Source organism: Castor canadensis, chromosome 1 (assembly GCF_047511655.1).
Source record: "Castor canadensis chromosome 1, mCasCan1.hap1v2, whole genome shotgun sequence".
Classification (NCBI taxonomy): domain Eukaryota; kingdom Metazoa; phylum Chordata; class Mammalia; order Rodentia; family Castoridae; genus Castor; species Castor canadensis.
In genome coordinates, this window is record NC_133386.1 from 150662904 (window position 1) to 150679153 (window position 16250).

Genomic DNA, 16250 nt, shown 5'->3' on the forward strand with positions numbered 1-16250 from the left:
TTGTGCTCCTGTGGGAACAATAATTTAGAAAGAGCCCCTGGTTTTTAATTAATTGACTAGGAGTAGGTCATTGGTCCTTACTTACTTTTCTTCCCTCTCTCTCTCTTCCTTCTGTCCCCTCTGCATCCTCTACCTCCCTACCCTTTCCCCAGCATGTATTTCTCTGTTTAGGAGCACACTTGTAGTAAGTCCTCCACAAGACAGTTACATCTCCCATGGTTTAGGCAGCCTCAGTGAACACAGAATGACCCGAGCATCATGTCTTTGACATCTCTGAAATGCTACCGCCCAACGGGCAGCTAGAGGTCAAGACTTGCTGTTGGCCCTATGGGGCTGTGTGTTTAGGTTAGGACTGAATGCGCTGTTTTTAGACCTCTCAGGAGGTATCTCAGCTAGAGCTCTTGGAATTCCAGTCAGTGCCAACCCCAGGACAAGAGGATTGAACTCTCCATGGCAATCGGGCCTGTTGTGTTTTTGTTTTGGTGATGAGGAGCTGCTGAATCCACTGTGGGATACGGCTGCTTTCTAATGCCCTGGGGAGACAGCTGCCAAGCTCCTCCTGGCCTGGGGTGCACTGACTGCATGGGAAACAGGGGGAACATTCAATCAGGCAGAAAAAAACGGCACACTTGAGCCATTCATCAGTGCCTTCCCATAACCTGTCACCCTCCTGCCTCAGGCAGAGGACATGTGGGTGGCTGGGAAAAAGGTGGGACCAGTGTCCTGGGTACCACTCTTACCTGTGCTTCCCTTCCAAATTGGTGTAATGCCATGGTTCATATCTCAGTGGGAAACTCTTTAGAGTTAGAGGAAGGGAAGCTTTTTGCTTTCAGAGTTATCCTACTCAGTCATTAAAAAAGAGCCCATGTACAGCATCAGCCTACCTCCCAAACTGAATAGCATAAAAGATCCATAGAAAGAAGTCAGGTGGCCTGATCGCATGCCACTCTTTTACACAGGGTTTTCAAAACAGCCAGCAGAGGGTGAGTGAAGATTGGCCACTGTGAAGATATCCTTCTTCAAAACTCACCAGCCAGGTGGTTGCCTGGCTTGTCTAGGCAGCCCCCATTTTTACAAGCGTGGCTTGAAATAACAGAGTCCTTGCATTCTGTGGTTAGCAGGTCACCCCTGGCACCTCAGATACAAAGAGAAAGAGAACATCTTTAGTTGGTGATGGTAAGAGTGGCTCTTGCTCAGGAATTTTTATGCCTTTTTTGTGAGGAGGAACAAAGACATTTCACATGTGTGATAGTCCATCTCATAAAAACTACCCAGGTTCTGAGGAGTGGAAGATAGATACATTTGAGAATGCATTGTAAGAATAGATTGTGACTGGATGAGGTTACTTGAAGTACACATTTCAGAAACCCAGCTCAAACTAACCAAATGAAAAAGGGAAACCATTAACATGGAAAAGGGATGGCTCAGACATTCATTTTTCCCATCCTCTCTCCTTCCATCCGTGTCAGATATTTTTCTCTGTGTCAGATCCATTCTTCCCACCTGTAGACAGGTTTTCTTCCTTGTTGGTAGCATCTTCTGCTTCCAGTGCAATTCTGGGAAGGATTTTGATTGATTCTCCTCTGGATTTATGATGGTCAAAGCCAGGGGAACAGGCTACCGTGATTGGCAGCCTTTTTGAGTATCACGTGATTGACGTGAGCTGAGAAAGGAGCAGGTGCTCAAGGATGGGGGAAAGGCGGGCAAGACAGACACTGGTGTTTTCTACAGTGGTTGGCTACTTGTTATGGTATGGCCCTCCCATATTGAATTCACATGTGGATGATTAATGCTCAGCTTTTACTCCTTATTGCAAGACAAAGCCTCAGGAGAGGGCCCTGCCTTTCTTCCCACATGTACAGACACTGTCTTATTTACATACTGCACATTTCCCTTGGTGTGATGGTTTATGGCTTAGCATTAGCCAAACAAGAAATACTGGGCACTTGCATACATGTAGCTGATCATAAATGCTAAGCCAAGTAACGTAGGTTTGTCAGGTGCCAGGCATAAAGCCAAGCTCCCATGAGTAGAATGGGAACAAATACAATTCAGCCAGACTTCCTAGCTTTGCACACACATAGACACATTAGACACATCTCAGCACCATCTGGAGAGGATTTGGTTTTTAACACTTCACAGGCATTTACCAGCGCCTCGGGGGCAGAGAGGAGGTGGGGAAGAAATGTGAGCACAGACAGGCGTGCGTGTGTGTGTGTTTGTGTGTGTTTGTGTGTGCAGGTGGTGATGGCAAGATTAGGGACCAGAATCTATTCAGAGAAGAAGAGTTCTGGTAGAGGTGTCCAGAGACAAGCTGAGTGACTTAGAAGGCCTCTCAAGCCATGGCTCAGGTATCAGTTGCATAGTCTAACTTGAGATCATTGTTTATTATTGATTATCATTTATGAGAGTTTCATCAGGCACTTAATTCCTTCCCTGGGAGTGGCTTTGGATAAGAATGAGGTGAACCAAGGACCAAGTCCTTCAGAACTGATATTGGCTCTGCATTAGGGTAACACCTGGCTCGCACGTGACATCCGGCTAGGTAGTGTTGCTAGGGCAGCCCAGAAGAACTTGCAGAAAGTAATTTGATATGGGGTTGCCACAATCACAAAAATCATAGACTCTGGTCATTTTTTAATGTAAATCTTTAATGCTAAAAGGAATTTAGGAGAAGGTTATGTATCACCTGTGCATTTGACAGGTGACAGACAGGGGCCAGGAAGCTGAAGCTATTCAACTGGAGCCAGTGAGTAGCACTGCTAGGAATTAGGTTCTCTTTCCTTGGCTCACTCTCATATTCTTCTTTCTTCCACTAGCAGGTGTTTCTCTTGTCCTACATCTTCACTAGCAGTCAACAGGGAGGATGAAGATGAAGGAGTGCTTCTCTCTTGAGTTTCTATAATGAAGACAGAAATGTAAATTCACTTGTTTAATAATTCATGAAATGAATAGTTGAGTAGCTACTGTGTTCCAGGGACTAATCTAGTTATCTATCAGCCTCTCCATCACTCTGTGGCCTTGGGCAGGTTACTTAATATCTGTATCATTCTTGAGGATATTACTAATATTTACTTCATAGAGTTACTTTGAGGATTAAATAAGATAATCTTTGTTAAGTCCTTACAATGTTGAAGGCAATCAGTAAATATTTAACTATTATTATCATTAATATCCTAAGTGCTATGTGAGTGGTATGTGTGTGCTAGCATGTAGGACTGTAGAAAAACAAGTGACTGTGACAGGTGTAATCTGAGATTGCTTCCTGGAAGAGGAGGACTGATGTGGGGCTTGACCTGTGAGTTTGCCTAGTAAAGCTGAAGGAACAGCTAGAGGGAATGCAGGCAGAGACAGTCTTATTTTAGGAAGAGTGGTATCTATGTAATGGGAAAGAGGGGGTTGGAGAGTAGAGGGATGGGAAAAGCCAAAAACCAGAATGGATGGATTATAGGAAGAACCAGGGAGAAAGGTAGACAGGCTGTGAGGGGACAGTCCTGTACTCAAACAGAGACCCCAGGGAACCATGGACAAGGAGCCCCAGTCCAGGCGGCGGAGCCTCTGCACCAGTCTAGCCTAGGGCTCTGTCTACCACCTTCCATGGGATTGCTCAGTACTCATGACCATCACAGACAGAAGACATTTGTACATCATTGCTGCAAAAACATGCTGGTAGGAAATGACTCACAGACTCTTGTCACAGCAGGAATGGGGCCAGCTGACATATGAAAATCCTTATGCTATTTTGTCAAAGAATATATATCTGTATTTTGTGAGCATCTAGCAAGGTCAGGCCATACCTTTCCATTTTGCATGTGACCCTTGCCCTTCTTCACCTCTACAGTACTTTCCCGATGTGGACCTCAGGCCTGGACTCGTACTCACAGCCTAACTTATCCTGTGGCTCTTGAGCTGCCTTAGCGAACCTCAGTGCGGGAGGCAGACAGGTAGGGGTAGGAGGGATGAAGTTAGGAGTGCCAGGCTGCTATCTCCTGCCTGGATAAGCCTATCTGACATTCCTGACCTCTGAAATCACCCACCAAGGCGAGGTGTGCTGGCCCCAGCAGGTCAAGTACCACTTCGCCTAATATGGCCAGTTGTAGGCATAACTGATAATGCAGAGGTTGGTCTAGGAGTGTGAAATTCTGTACTCGTGGAACAAGCTGAGGTGAACTTTGGAGCTATCTACTCACCTGGCCAAGGACTGGCTGCCCCTCTGTAGGAAGCATGTTTTCAAGCCTAGAGACCAACAGGCTGTGTTAATTCCTGCACATTCCATAGTGGACTGTTCGGGTCTGAATAAGTGTGTGCATTGCACATGAGCTTGACCAAGTCAATTCCTAATGATATTACACTGAGAAGAATAACCTCTGTCTAGCTGTTGTCGCAATGATCATTTTACGAATATACCATCAGCCCTCTGTATCTACAGGTTTTTGCATCCATGGATTCAACCAAAAATGAATGGAAAATACTTAAAAATCTTTCATCTGCCCTAAACATGCACACTCTTTTTTTTTTGTCACTCCCTAAACAATACAACTATTAACAACTATCTGCCTAGAATGTAGATTGCTTTTAGTATTAAAAGTAATCTAGAGCCAGGAGCCAGTGGCTCACGCCTGTAATCCTAGCTACTCAGGAGGCAGAGATCAGGAGGATCACGGAAGTCAGCCCAGGGCAAATAGTGTGAGAGACCATGTCCCAAAAAAAACCCAACACAAAGCAAGGCTCAGGCTGTAGCTCAAGAGGTAGAGCACCTGCCTAGCAAATGTGAAGCCCTGAGTTCAAACCCCATACCACCAAAAAAAGGTAATCTATTAGATTATTTAAAGTAGCTGGGAGAATGTGCAGAGGTTGTATGAAAACACGATGACATTTTATATAAGGAACTTGAACACCTGCTTGCAGATTTTGCTTTTGGGGGGCGGGGTATCCTCGAACCAATCCTCCATGGATACTTAGTAATTACTTTATTTTACTTTTTTGTCTTTTGAAGAAAAAAACTAATTTTCTTTAATTAAAAAAGAAATGCATGCTCCAGTTAAAAAGTAATTCAAGTAGAATAAGAAAATACAGAGGGAAAAGAAGTATCTTTTCCCCCATTTTCCACTGTGGCAACGACTGTACCATTTCCCGTGCCCTCCTGAAAGCCTATATGTGGATACAGACATGTATGTATGTGCCCATCTTCCCCCTTTTTTGAGACAGGGTCTCACTGTGTTGCCCTGGCTGGTCTCAAACTCTTGGGTTCAAGTGATCCTCCTGCCTCAGTTTCCTGGGTAGCTGGGACCACGCACTGCACCTAGTTTTCATGGGAAATACCTATATACGCTTGTCCTGCACTTTTTTCTCACTCAAAAAATATGTCATGGAGCTTGTTTCCTACCAGGTTGGAGGGATTGTACCCTTTTATTCATGGCTTTTTCTGTTTCCCATTTTATGGGTACATCACAATTGATTTAACTGCTTGGGTTGGTGGCAGTCGATTGTCATTTCAAACAGTCCTTCAGGACATTTCCTTCTTTACAGCATATCCACAGGATAGACTGTAAGAATTTCTGAGTCAAAGCACAACTGCATTGCACTAAAAAAATATAGGCACTGTCCAATTCTTCTCCCTGGAGTGGTCAGTCCCACCTGTAGAGCAAGGGAGAGTCAGGAAGTGTCCTTTAAAAGGGAGGTGCCATGGTGGCACTACTTAGATGGCCTTGACTTTGCTGAGCGGGTGTCGGTGGGCACTCTCTGAAGCCTGGAGTTCTGGCTGGGTGGCCTTGAATGGGGCCATTGAGAGAAGACCAGTCCAGCACCCATATGATAGGGATCGCTGACACCCTATGACAACATTCTTACTATTATTACCACCTAACACTTGCATAGTGCTTTGCAGTTCACCAGACAGAATGAGATACTGGTTTCATTGGAGGATTATAGGTCCAAGGCGAGCCTAATCTACATAGTAAGACCCTGTGTCAAAATAAGAATGAGGAGGAGGGGAAGGAAAGGGAGGAGGAGAATTACAAGTATATAACATGGAGTATTCTTATATTCCTTTTCAAAATATAATCACATAATGGGAGTTTTTAGGGCCCCAGTCCATGGAGGATCTGTACTGTGAGTACCAAACAGAGGCCTGGCTCGCTTGTTCTCTTTATGACTCAGCTCCAACAAGATCACCTCCTCCTGGGAGCCCTCCCTGACCTCCCACTGCCCCCTTCTCTTATCCTATCTCCAGTCTGGATTTGGTATAGCGATGAGCTTCCAGACTCCCTGGCTTGACTGCTATCTGACTGATCAATGCCCACATGGATTGATTTGTGTCTTTCCTCTCAATTTTGAGCTCCCTGAGGACAGGGACCATATGTTGCTTACCTCAGCACCAGATGTTGGCATGGGGAGAATGTTCAGGACCTGGACAAATGAACTCTAGGCTGAGGGACTTCTTTCTGGACTGTCCTAGGTGAGCCCTGGCATTTCCAATGTGGGTTTGCAGAAGCCAGTCCCAGCGGTCCCTTGGTTTCTGTATAGAAGCATTCGTTCACATTTGCCTCTAAGCACTGCCCCTGGGCATCCCTTCCCAGTGAGGTGGGGATGGTAACTGCAGCCCTGTCTAGGAGCTTCCCAGGGAGACAGGATAGGCCTGTGAGGCCAGAGAGCTTGGCCTCCTTTTTCTTAGAGAAAAACAAAATTCATCTTGCAGTTCCTGGCCCACCCAGGATTTCACATGTCCCTAAGGAACCTCTGGCCAGGATTCTCCAAATAAATGTGTACTGCTGGGCAGGGCAGAAGGAAGCCAGGAAGCAGTCTCACGGTCTGCTGCCCACTGGAGGGTGGACTGTAGCTTCCCTCTTTCCTGCTCAGTAGAGGCTCCTGCCCTGCTTTGGTTTCTTGCACAATAATAGAATACCTAGGAGATGAGTATTTTCCACGTCAGGGAATTCTCCCACTTAACATGAATGTATTTGTGTCTCTCCTCATCTGAGTGAGGTAGCAGGCTGAGTTCAGCCTCCTGCCACCTGGCAGGTCCCCAACTATTTATTGTTCTCTTGGAGTTAGCGAGGATTGTGTTCAGCTGCAAGTAACTGGAAACAACCAGAGACTAAAACAAAGAGGGCTTTCTTTTTTAACAAGAAATCGGGGGAGAGGCGGTGGTGGGTGGTGGGAGGCTCAGCATCTTCTTTGTATTCAGATCGTCTAGGCCAATGCTGCCTAATAAAAATATAATGTGAACCACAAATATAATTTAAAGTTTTCAAATAGCCACATTATAAAAGTACAAAGAAATGGTGAAATTAATTTTAATACATTTTATTTAGCCTAATAGACCTACAATATTCTAATTTGAACATGTTGTAAATTAAAACAATGATTGGTGAAGTATTTTATATTTCTAAGAAGTTTTAACTCTCACCGGATGCTGGTGGCTCCCACCTGTAATCCCAGCTACTCAGGAGGCAGAGATCAGGAGGATGGCCATTCGAAGTCAGTCAGGGAAAATAGTTCATTAAACCCTTTCTTGAAAATACCCAACACAAAAGAGAGCTCAGGGTTGTGGCTTAAGTGGTAGAGGGCCTGCCTAGCAAGAGTGAAGCCCTGAGTTCAAGCTCCAGTACCTCCAAAAAAAAAAAAAAATTCAAGTCTTTGAAATCCTGTGTGCATTTTACAGTTCATCTCAACTCAGATTAGTCACATTTCAAGTGCTCAGCAGCCACATGTGGCTAGTGGCCATTGAATTGGACAGAGCAGCTTTTCCTTATATCGGTCCATCTTGTAATCACAGGTAGCTGCTGTAGCTCCAGCCATCACATACTGCTTTTGAGGCAGGAAGAAGGTAGCAGGGGCTGCTCTAGCTACATATACCTCCTTGTCATGTAAGCATGAGTATTCTCAGAAAGTTCATTAAAACCCAAGCCCCCTTGAGGTAGAAGTTTTTGTTATGTGATCTTTACTGATGCCCCAGCACCTGGGACAGTGCCTGACACATAGTAGGTATTTGTCACAAGCTGCCTTCTTCAAGGGCAGATCCTTAGAAGGTGTCATTAGCCATCCACACCCGTGAAAGGAATGGGAGAGGAAGAACAAGGGCCACGGGAGAAGTCAAACAGTGTACCAGATAATCAAATGCTGCAGGTTCAAACAACTGGCTCTTTTCCTACTTGACCATTCAGCAAATGAGTTTGGCAAAAGACCAGGGGGGCGGCTGCGTGAGTGTCAGTGGTACAGTGGCAGCTGTAAGCTGTAATGTGGGTTAACATATATGAAATAAAACAGTGAAATCTGTAAGATCAATAGTTACAGCAGAATGTATTCAGGGGGAGTGAGTTGTAAATGCAGCAGTACAGATGATGCAGCCCTATAAACCTGCAGTTAAGTTGAAATGATCCTAAGTGGAAAATGTGTTTAATAAACCTCACCTATTGATCCTCAGGGCTTAGCAACACAGCAGTGTGTATTCTTTTATGTTTTATATAGAAAATTCTGTTACATCAAAAGTTACTCAGCTCAAGCTTTCATGTAGCTTCTTGGAGAGCTAGAACAAGTCTCTATCACTTCAGAGTCTTCAGTGGAAGGCATCGTGTCACACAGCAACCCGGTGTACTCTGTGCTTCCTGCTATGTCTAAGACATAGAAATACAGTGTAGCGCTGTCGCTGCAGCAATCCATGGGAATTCTTCAGTGAGAACATCTTCTTCTCAGGACTATTGCTCCAGGGAAGAGCTGTCTGAATCTGAGGAACACACCTGGGGAGATTCTGTTAAATCCAAATCTACAGAGTGTGTCTGGGGAGTGTCACTGTCTCTTCTACCCAGCCGTGAGCACTGATGTCTGTCATGCTGCTGCTTGTCATTCCTCTGTAGCTTTAAGAAAATGATCCTTTGCCCCTTTGCATTTACTTTTTTTTTTTTTTTTGGCAGTATTGGGGTTTGAACTCAGGGCTTCACGGTTGCTCGGCAGGTGCTTTACCACTTGAACCTCTCAGCCAGCCCTGTATTTCAGTCTTGTAGGACATCTTAATTCAGCAGCTAAATTTTAATCAGAAATACTCAAAGGTAGATTTATGTACCCAAGTTATTCTAATCATACTTTACATTTTTCCAATAGCTAAATTGAGTATAATATTTTAAAAACTCTAATATCTATGTCTAACAAAACTTATTGTTTTAGTCATTTTATTTTTTGAGGTACTGGGGATTGAACCCAGGGCCTTGTACATGCCAGGCAAGCTCCTTACCACTTGAGCCATGTCCCAAGTGCAGTTTTGACCATTGTAAATGTATCATTTAATGTCTCTGAGCACATTCGGATTGTTGTGAAACCTTCACCACCACGTATCTGCAGAACTTTATTCATCTTGCCAAAATAACACTCTGTACCCACTGAACACTAACTCCCTTTCTCCCCTTCCCCATTACCATTTTACTTTGGTCTTTGGGTTGGACTACTCTAAGTACCTCAAGCAACTAGTATCAGGCAGCATTTATCTTTTTGTGTTTGCTTAACATGATGTCTTCAAGCATCATCCATACAATAGCATGTCAGAATCTCCTTTTTTAGGTCTGAATAATATTCCGTTGTATGTATGTACCACATTTGTTTATCCATCAGCCAGTGACAGACAGTTGGGTTCTTTCTACCTTTTGACTATTATGAATAAGGCTGTAACAAACATAAATACACAAGTATCCGTTTGAGTTCTCGTGTTCAATTCTTTTGGGTTGGAATGCTGGTCATACGGAAATTCTATTTTCAACTTTTCAAAGACCCACCAGACTATTTCCATTGGCTCTTATTTTTTTTAATTATCATTCCGGAGTAAATTTTTTTTACAATTATTTATTCAAAAAATTATTAAAAAAAATTTTTTTGGTAGTAGGGGGTTTGAACTCAGGGCTTCATTTTTGCTAGGCAGGCACTCTACCACTTGAACTACTCCACCAGTCCTCCAGTGTGTACTGTATTCCAGGCACTGAAGAAAGAAAACAGAAAAGGGGCTAGAGATGTAGCTCAGTGATAGAGTGCATGCCTACCATGTACAATGCCCTGGGTTCAATCCCCAGCAGTATAAAAACAAAACAAAACATTCCTGTCCTCTTGGAGTTTGCATTCTTGTCAGTGAGAGACAGACAAATGTGTGTGGTCTGAGTATTTGTATAGGTGTGTGTATGCACTGGGTGGTGTACACGCAGCCAGAGAGAAATGCTAGGGAGAAGATATTGTACGGGAGGTGTGGGCACTCAAGCAGGAATAGCTCACTGTTTTCTATAGGATGTCCTGGGAAGGATGCTATAAGATGGTGATGTTGGAGCGGAGACCTAGGGGAAGTTAGGTCAGGAGCCTGTGGCTCTGAGAGGGAAGATGGTTCTAGGCAAAGGGAACAAGAACGGGTGCAGAGTAGCTGCTGAGCAAGTGTTCTCTGTACATTCTCAAAAAAGCAAGGAGACCCAGGGAGTTAGAACAAGCCAGACCAGAGACAGTGAGTGCACAGGTGGCTTTGGGTCTGGAAATCACCGTGAGACATTGGTTTTTATTCTGAAGGAGATGCAGAGCCACAGGGGCCTTTGATGGCCTGACTTTCTCCTGGGAGGAACTGGGAAGTCTCAGGGGTAAAGATAGAGGTAGACTACGGTCTCTCTTGTCCATGAGTAGCACCCCTGACAGGCCTAAAGAATTGGCTATGGCCTGGGCTCATTGTGTCCTAGGAGCTGCTTGCTTTACCACATGCCAGCAGGTTAGGGACAGGATGAAGCCAGCCTCATTGCCAGGGTTAGGGCAGGCCTGGTGCTCTGACTTAGTCTCCTTGAAGAAGAGATCCTCCTGAATATTTGCAGCACTAAACACCAGCCAAGAAGGCACATGCTCACTTCATTCATCTATCCACTCATTTATCTCCTGCTGCCTAAGTGCCAGTTCTCTGTGCTGAGCCCCAGAGTAAGGGTGAGGATAACAGAAAAGCCCTTGTACTCAGGGAGCATTCCTTCTCATTGGGAAAGAACAGAACTGTACAAACAAATGCACCATTTTATAATGCAAGGACATAAATAGGATCACATTGTCATAGGAGGACTTTCTGGGAGATGAGAAGTAGCCACCTAGGCAAAGGGCTGGGTGTTTAGAGAGACCAGCAAGTGCAAAGACCCTAAAGCAGGAAAACTCTTGGTCAGTTGCAGAAGTACCAAGGCAGCCAACCAGGAGCTGGAATGGGGTGAGCAAAGGGAAGAGCGGTATAAGGTGAGGCTGGGGAAGAATGTTAACCATCTTTTCATCTGCTTATTGTCCATTCTGCGGGGAAATGTCTATTTTCAAGTCTTCTGCCCATTTTTGTACCAGGTTGCATTTTTTGTTGTTATTGACTTTTAAGAATTCACTGGCAGGTGTGGTGGTACATACTTGTAATTCCAGCTACTTAGGAAGCAAAGGCAGGAGGATGGTGAGTTTGAGACCAGCCTTGTTTACATAGTGAGACCCTATCTCAAACACAAAGAAAACAAACAAACACGAATTCTCAGTGTATTCTGGATATTAATCTCTTAGTCTCAGATACGTAACTTGTAAATATTTTCTCCAATTCTGTGGGTCACCTTTCTTACTGTGCTGATGGCATCCTTTAATACACAAAAGCTTTAAATTTGAATGAATTCCAGATTTTCTGTTTTTTATCTTTGTTGCCTATACTTTTGGTGTTATAGCAAAGAAAGCACTGCCAAATCCAATCGTGAAGGCTTTGCTCTGTTTTCTTCTAGAAGTCTTCAAGTTCCAGCTCTTACGTTTGGGTGTTTGATCCATTTTGAGTAAATTTTTGCATATGGTGATTAGTTAGGTGAGGGTCCTGGGTTTAAAAGTTGTCTTCATCGTATGTACCTTGCATCCTCCACAGGTTTGTCTCTGGGTCCCTCTGCTTCTGCTGGGTATGCTTTCTCAGGGGACATTTCGGCTGCATGTACCTGTCATCTTTGTGAAAATGACCCCACACATTCCTATCCCTGGCCCACACCTTTCCCTTGAGCCCATAACACCATCAGAGCACATCCTGGCCGTCTTCAGGAAGCCCCCTCTGCATTTTAAAACATGTCCACCATTGTATTTCTGAAACCTGCTTCTCTCCTGCTTCCTTAAGGTCCTAAAGGCTCAAACTCTACGTCATTATGGACCCCACCTCCTATCTGCCTCCCATGTCTCCTCAGTTGTCCAGCACTGCTGTACCTGGCTTTGTGATTTCATTTCTACCTAACCCCTGTCTCCCATATCACTGTTCTACTATGGTTTAGGGACTGACTGATGTCCCATCAAAGTCTGGGTCCTCTTCCCAACCTCCCCCCTGCAGCCACTCTTCACAGGCTGAGGTGAGAGCCTCTGACTCTGCTTGAGTTCAGAGGCTTCCCAGTGCCTGTGGATTAAAGTCCCCGCTGTAGCTCCACCCAGTGCCATATCTGATCAGCCTATCCCCTTCCTCCATGACCCTTCTCACTTACTACATTGGCCCTTGCTCTCCTGCCTCCCTCTTCTCCACACTGCCTGTCACCCATGTTGTTGGCACTTTCTGCATCCAACCTGTTCAAGGCCTGTCCTCAGAGATTCTCCACCTTCAAGGTGCTAGCAGTTTCCACTGCCTGCCCTCTGTCATCTCAACAGCCCATTCCCAGGGCCACACCCAGAAATTTGCCACTCTGGCCTCCAGAGCTGCTCTTCCTGAACTCTCAGTGGGAAAGCTGATCTCTAACCACACCCCTGAACTGCTGCTTCTCTTCCTGTCACTCTCAGGAACCTGCTGCAAACCCAGACCTTGCTCTGCCATGCCTCCCTTTTCTGCCACCTGTCAGCCTTTCTGGGGAGCCAGGTTTTGCTTTAGAAATCAATAGCATGCAGCAACTTCTCAATGCCCTTAGCTTCAGGCTGACCCTACCCCCAAGGGACTCTGGAGTCTCTAACTCTGTTCCACCTTCATGGAAGAAAGTAGCAGAGCCCAGCTGATTGGTCTCATCCCTGGGTTGAGTTATGATCCCTTAACTCATCTGAGTTAACTGAACATCTGGGTCAGCTGAACATCTGAGTGCTGCTGGGACACCTTCATTGAAAACCTAGCTGGTTTTCTGTCTGCCCCATGTCCCATGAAGCTACCCCTACCCTGTACCTCCTTCCATCCCTTTGGCCCCTTCCCTTTAAGCAACCATCGGACCTCTCACAGAAACTCACATCATGTGTATTCTGTCTTCAGCCTAATTCCTGGGAGGGTGTTTCTGCATGTCTTGCCCTCCAGGTCTTCACCTTCCCCTTCCCCCCAAACACACTGTCACCTGGCCATTCCCCCTGTGCTAGTAGATCATTAGGGTTAGCAAGTACCACAACTGCTTTTGTCATCTGCCCCGCTTCTTTCAGACACTGGGCAGAGTAGGTCACCATCTCATTGACTCCTCCTCCTTCCTAAAGAGTTGCCTAGGTGTGGGCTGGGAGCCACTGGCCTGAGGAGCAGGCTGTGCTCCTTTGTTGAAGAGTGGTAAGCTAAGTGTCTTTGTACTTTTCTTTCCCTCTCTCTCGCCTCTTTCTGCACAGCCCAGGTTGGCCTTGAATTTGCAATCCTCTGTCTCAAGTACTGGGATTACAGGTCTATGCCCAGATCTTTGCATTTTGTTGGCAGAAGGGTTTTTTCCATGAAGAATGCCCTAGTTCTTCTAACTCAACAACAGAGTATCAGGGGTTTGTGACCCCATCCTGTGTTGCAGGAACCTTTTGTATTTTGGCCTCGGCATTACTCTGAAGCTCTTCATCGTGCAGAGTATCCCCTCTCGTGTTAGAGTTGAATGATGCATCACAATGGTATAAGGCTTTTTTGTTGACAAGAAATTTTACATCAAGCATCTCATTGGATTGTCACAATAATTCTGTGAGGTAATGAGAGCAGGGATAATTGTCCCCACTTTATAGACGAGGAAAGTGAGGCTTCATTGGGCTAAAAGATTTGCCTGGGATTTCACAGGAATAAATAAAAAAAAGGCAAATATGTTCAAAACCAGGGGTCCCAGCTGGAATCCAGTTGACCGGATTTAAAATGGACAACAGCATTATTATTTCTGAATTGGTGATTGAAAGAATGATTGAATTCTGATTTTAGGATTTCACATTTGAACATCTGATTAGAAGCTCCCAGTTCATGTCCTGGTAGCATGGAACTCTTTTGATGGATTTGGTAATTTGTAATTTGGGGTTAAGGATGGCATTTGTAGGCTTAAATCAACTTCATTGTATAGTTTGCTTTGTTTATGAGAATTCAAAATCACATAGCCAAGTAGGGAGTTTCAAGTAAGATAGTGTTAACAGCTTGCTTTGCAATCTCTTTGATTACCATAACTCAGAAACTTGCACAGGCAGTAGGTCCATGTGTCTAACTTGCTTTAAGATTAGCTTTGAAACCAAAGTTTTCTCCTCTGTAAGATGGAGAAAATGTTGCCCACTGCAAAGAATAGCTAGAAAGAAGAAATGAGTTAGCTTAGCAAGGGAAAACATGGTAACATTCAGAAAATGACAGCTGTTTTTGTTGGGTTTTCTTCTGTAGGTTTAAGGAAAAGGCTGAAACTGTTCCCCATGTTGGGAGTGGCGATGCAGGGCTAGTCTCAAACAGAGAGTTTTAATGTTCAAGGATTTGTGAGCTTCGATGGGGAAAGAAACCTTTACACTGACCTCTAACAGAAACGTAGCATATCCCCAGTGAGGAAGGTAGCAGCAAAACCACATCAGGAGTGCCTGTGACTTGTCACAGACACAGTGTTGTCATTTCTCCTGGCAGTGGTGCAAGCATCTCTGTCTGTGCTTTATACTTACTACATTAGGAAATTCTATAAGGTGTTAGGCCTGCAGCTAGATCTTGTGACTTAATACATTATTACATGTGTGTTGATGTTTTGTTTTATGCATTTGAAGATAATATCCTGAGAAGGTTCTGTAGCTTTAAAAGGTTGCTGAAGTGGCCCATGCCATAAAGATGGTTAAGGAGCCCTAGTCTGATGTAATAGAGCTAGAAGGAGGGGCTAGGAGCCCTGTGTGCACAGAAGGACTGCTGGGAAGAGCCTGTGCAGGACCTGGGGTCTAATCTCTGCTCCTCCACTTATTAGCTTTTGGACCCTAGGTCAATTAATTTACCAGTTTGAGCCTCAGTATCTGTGTCTGTAAAATAGTAATATTAAAATATACTGTTTGGCTTTAACATGTACCTAAAGAAGCAGCAACAGGAAGTTCTGAAAAACATAAATAATCCCTCTGTTCCTGCTCACTGTTCTGCACCCTCTTGTATGCTGTGGGAGGTTTTAATAGACAGCCTCTCTAAGGCTTCTCTTCATGTGCCAAGACCCTCTGTCTTTCCTTGCACGAAGTCCACCTCAGATAGTCCATTGTTGGCCTGTGCGGAGCGGCTGTCTGAATGTTCCACAGGACAGCCAACCTCCCTTTCCTGGTGCAGTGGTGAGAACAGGCTCCCAGACTGTCTTGGCCCTTCTGCTATCCAACTTGGCTTTCCTGGCTCACTCCTGCCTGATCTCATGGCTTGGGAATGCATGGACTGGTCCTCTGCTCCTCAGCACATGCCTGGCAGGGGGCTTTAGGGGTAATGTATTCTAAGACAGGTTCCTACTCAGCCTCTGGGCCAGCTGATAGCGTGGCCTGGGAAACCCATTAATCATTGACCTTAGGGCTCAATAGACCCATGTCCGTACTAGCCGCCTCTCCATCTGTTGCTTCAAGCCAACAGCTCCTAGATGGAAAAATGTAGCCTATTGTTGTCTCGATAAAAGGTGCTAAAATGACAGAATGCTTTCTTTGTACAGGATGTTGGGAGTACATGGGCGGGGCAGTGGTTCCATGCTGTCATGAAACCATATCCTGACTCTCTTTTGTGTTTTTCTTAATTAAGCTCTGAATCAAAAAGGCTTTGTGGTCACTGGGTTCAGATGACATATATTACGATTTTGGTTTTTGATCATTTAACTGTCCTGGTCTTCAAAAGCATATCTCATTTCAACTTGATTTTCTGAGTCCGTGAACATACAGGCTGACCAGTGCACCATTCCTCAACAATGGCTAGAGTTTTGGCCTGATGGGCATCTATTCATGCTCTCCATCTCTCTCTCCCTGCTCTAGCCCAAGCTTCCCTCCAGCTACAAGTCCAGACTCTAACCTCCTGTGCTCTTCATGGCTTGTCAAATGGAGTGTAAGGAAACAAATGTCTCTGAGACCAAGATGAGGCAAGAGAAGTTGATGGCGTGTCT

General features: G+C 44.9%; 1 protein-coding gene across 18 annotated transcripts in view; it reads left to right on the top strand.

The window, feature by feature from the left end:
- Positions 1-16250, top strand: part of Mical2 (microtubule associated monooxygenase, calponin and LIM domain containing 2) — a 207554-nt gene that overhangs the window by 43498 nt on the left and 147806 nt on the right. The window lies entirely within an intron of this gene.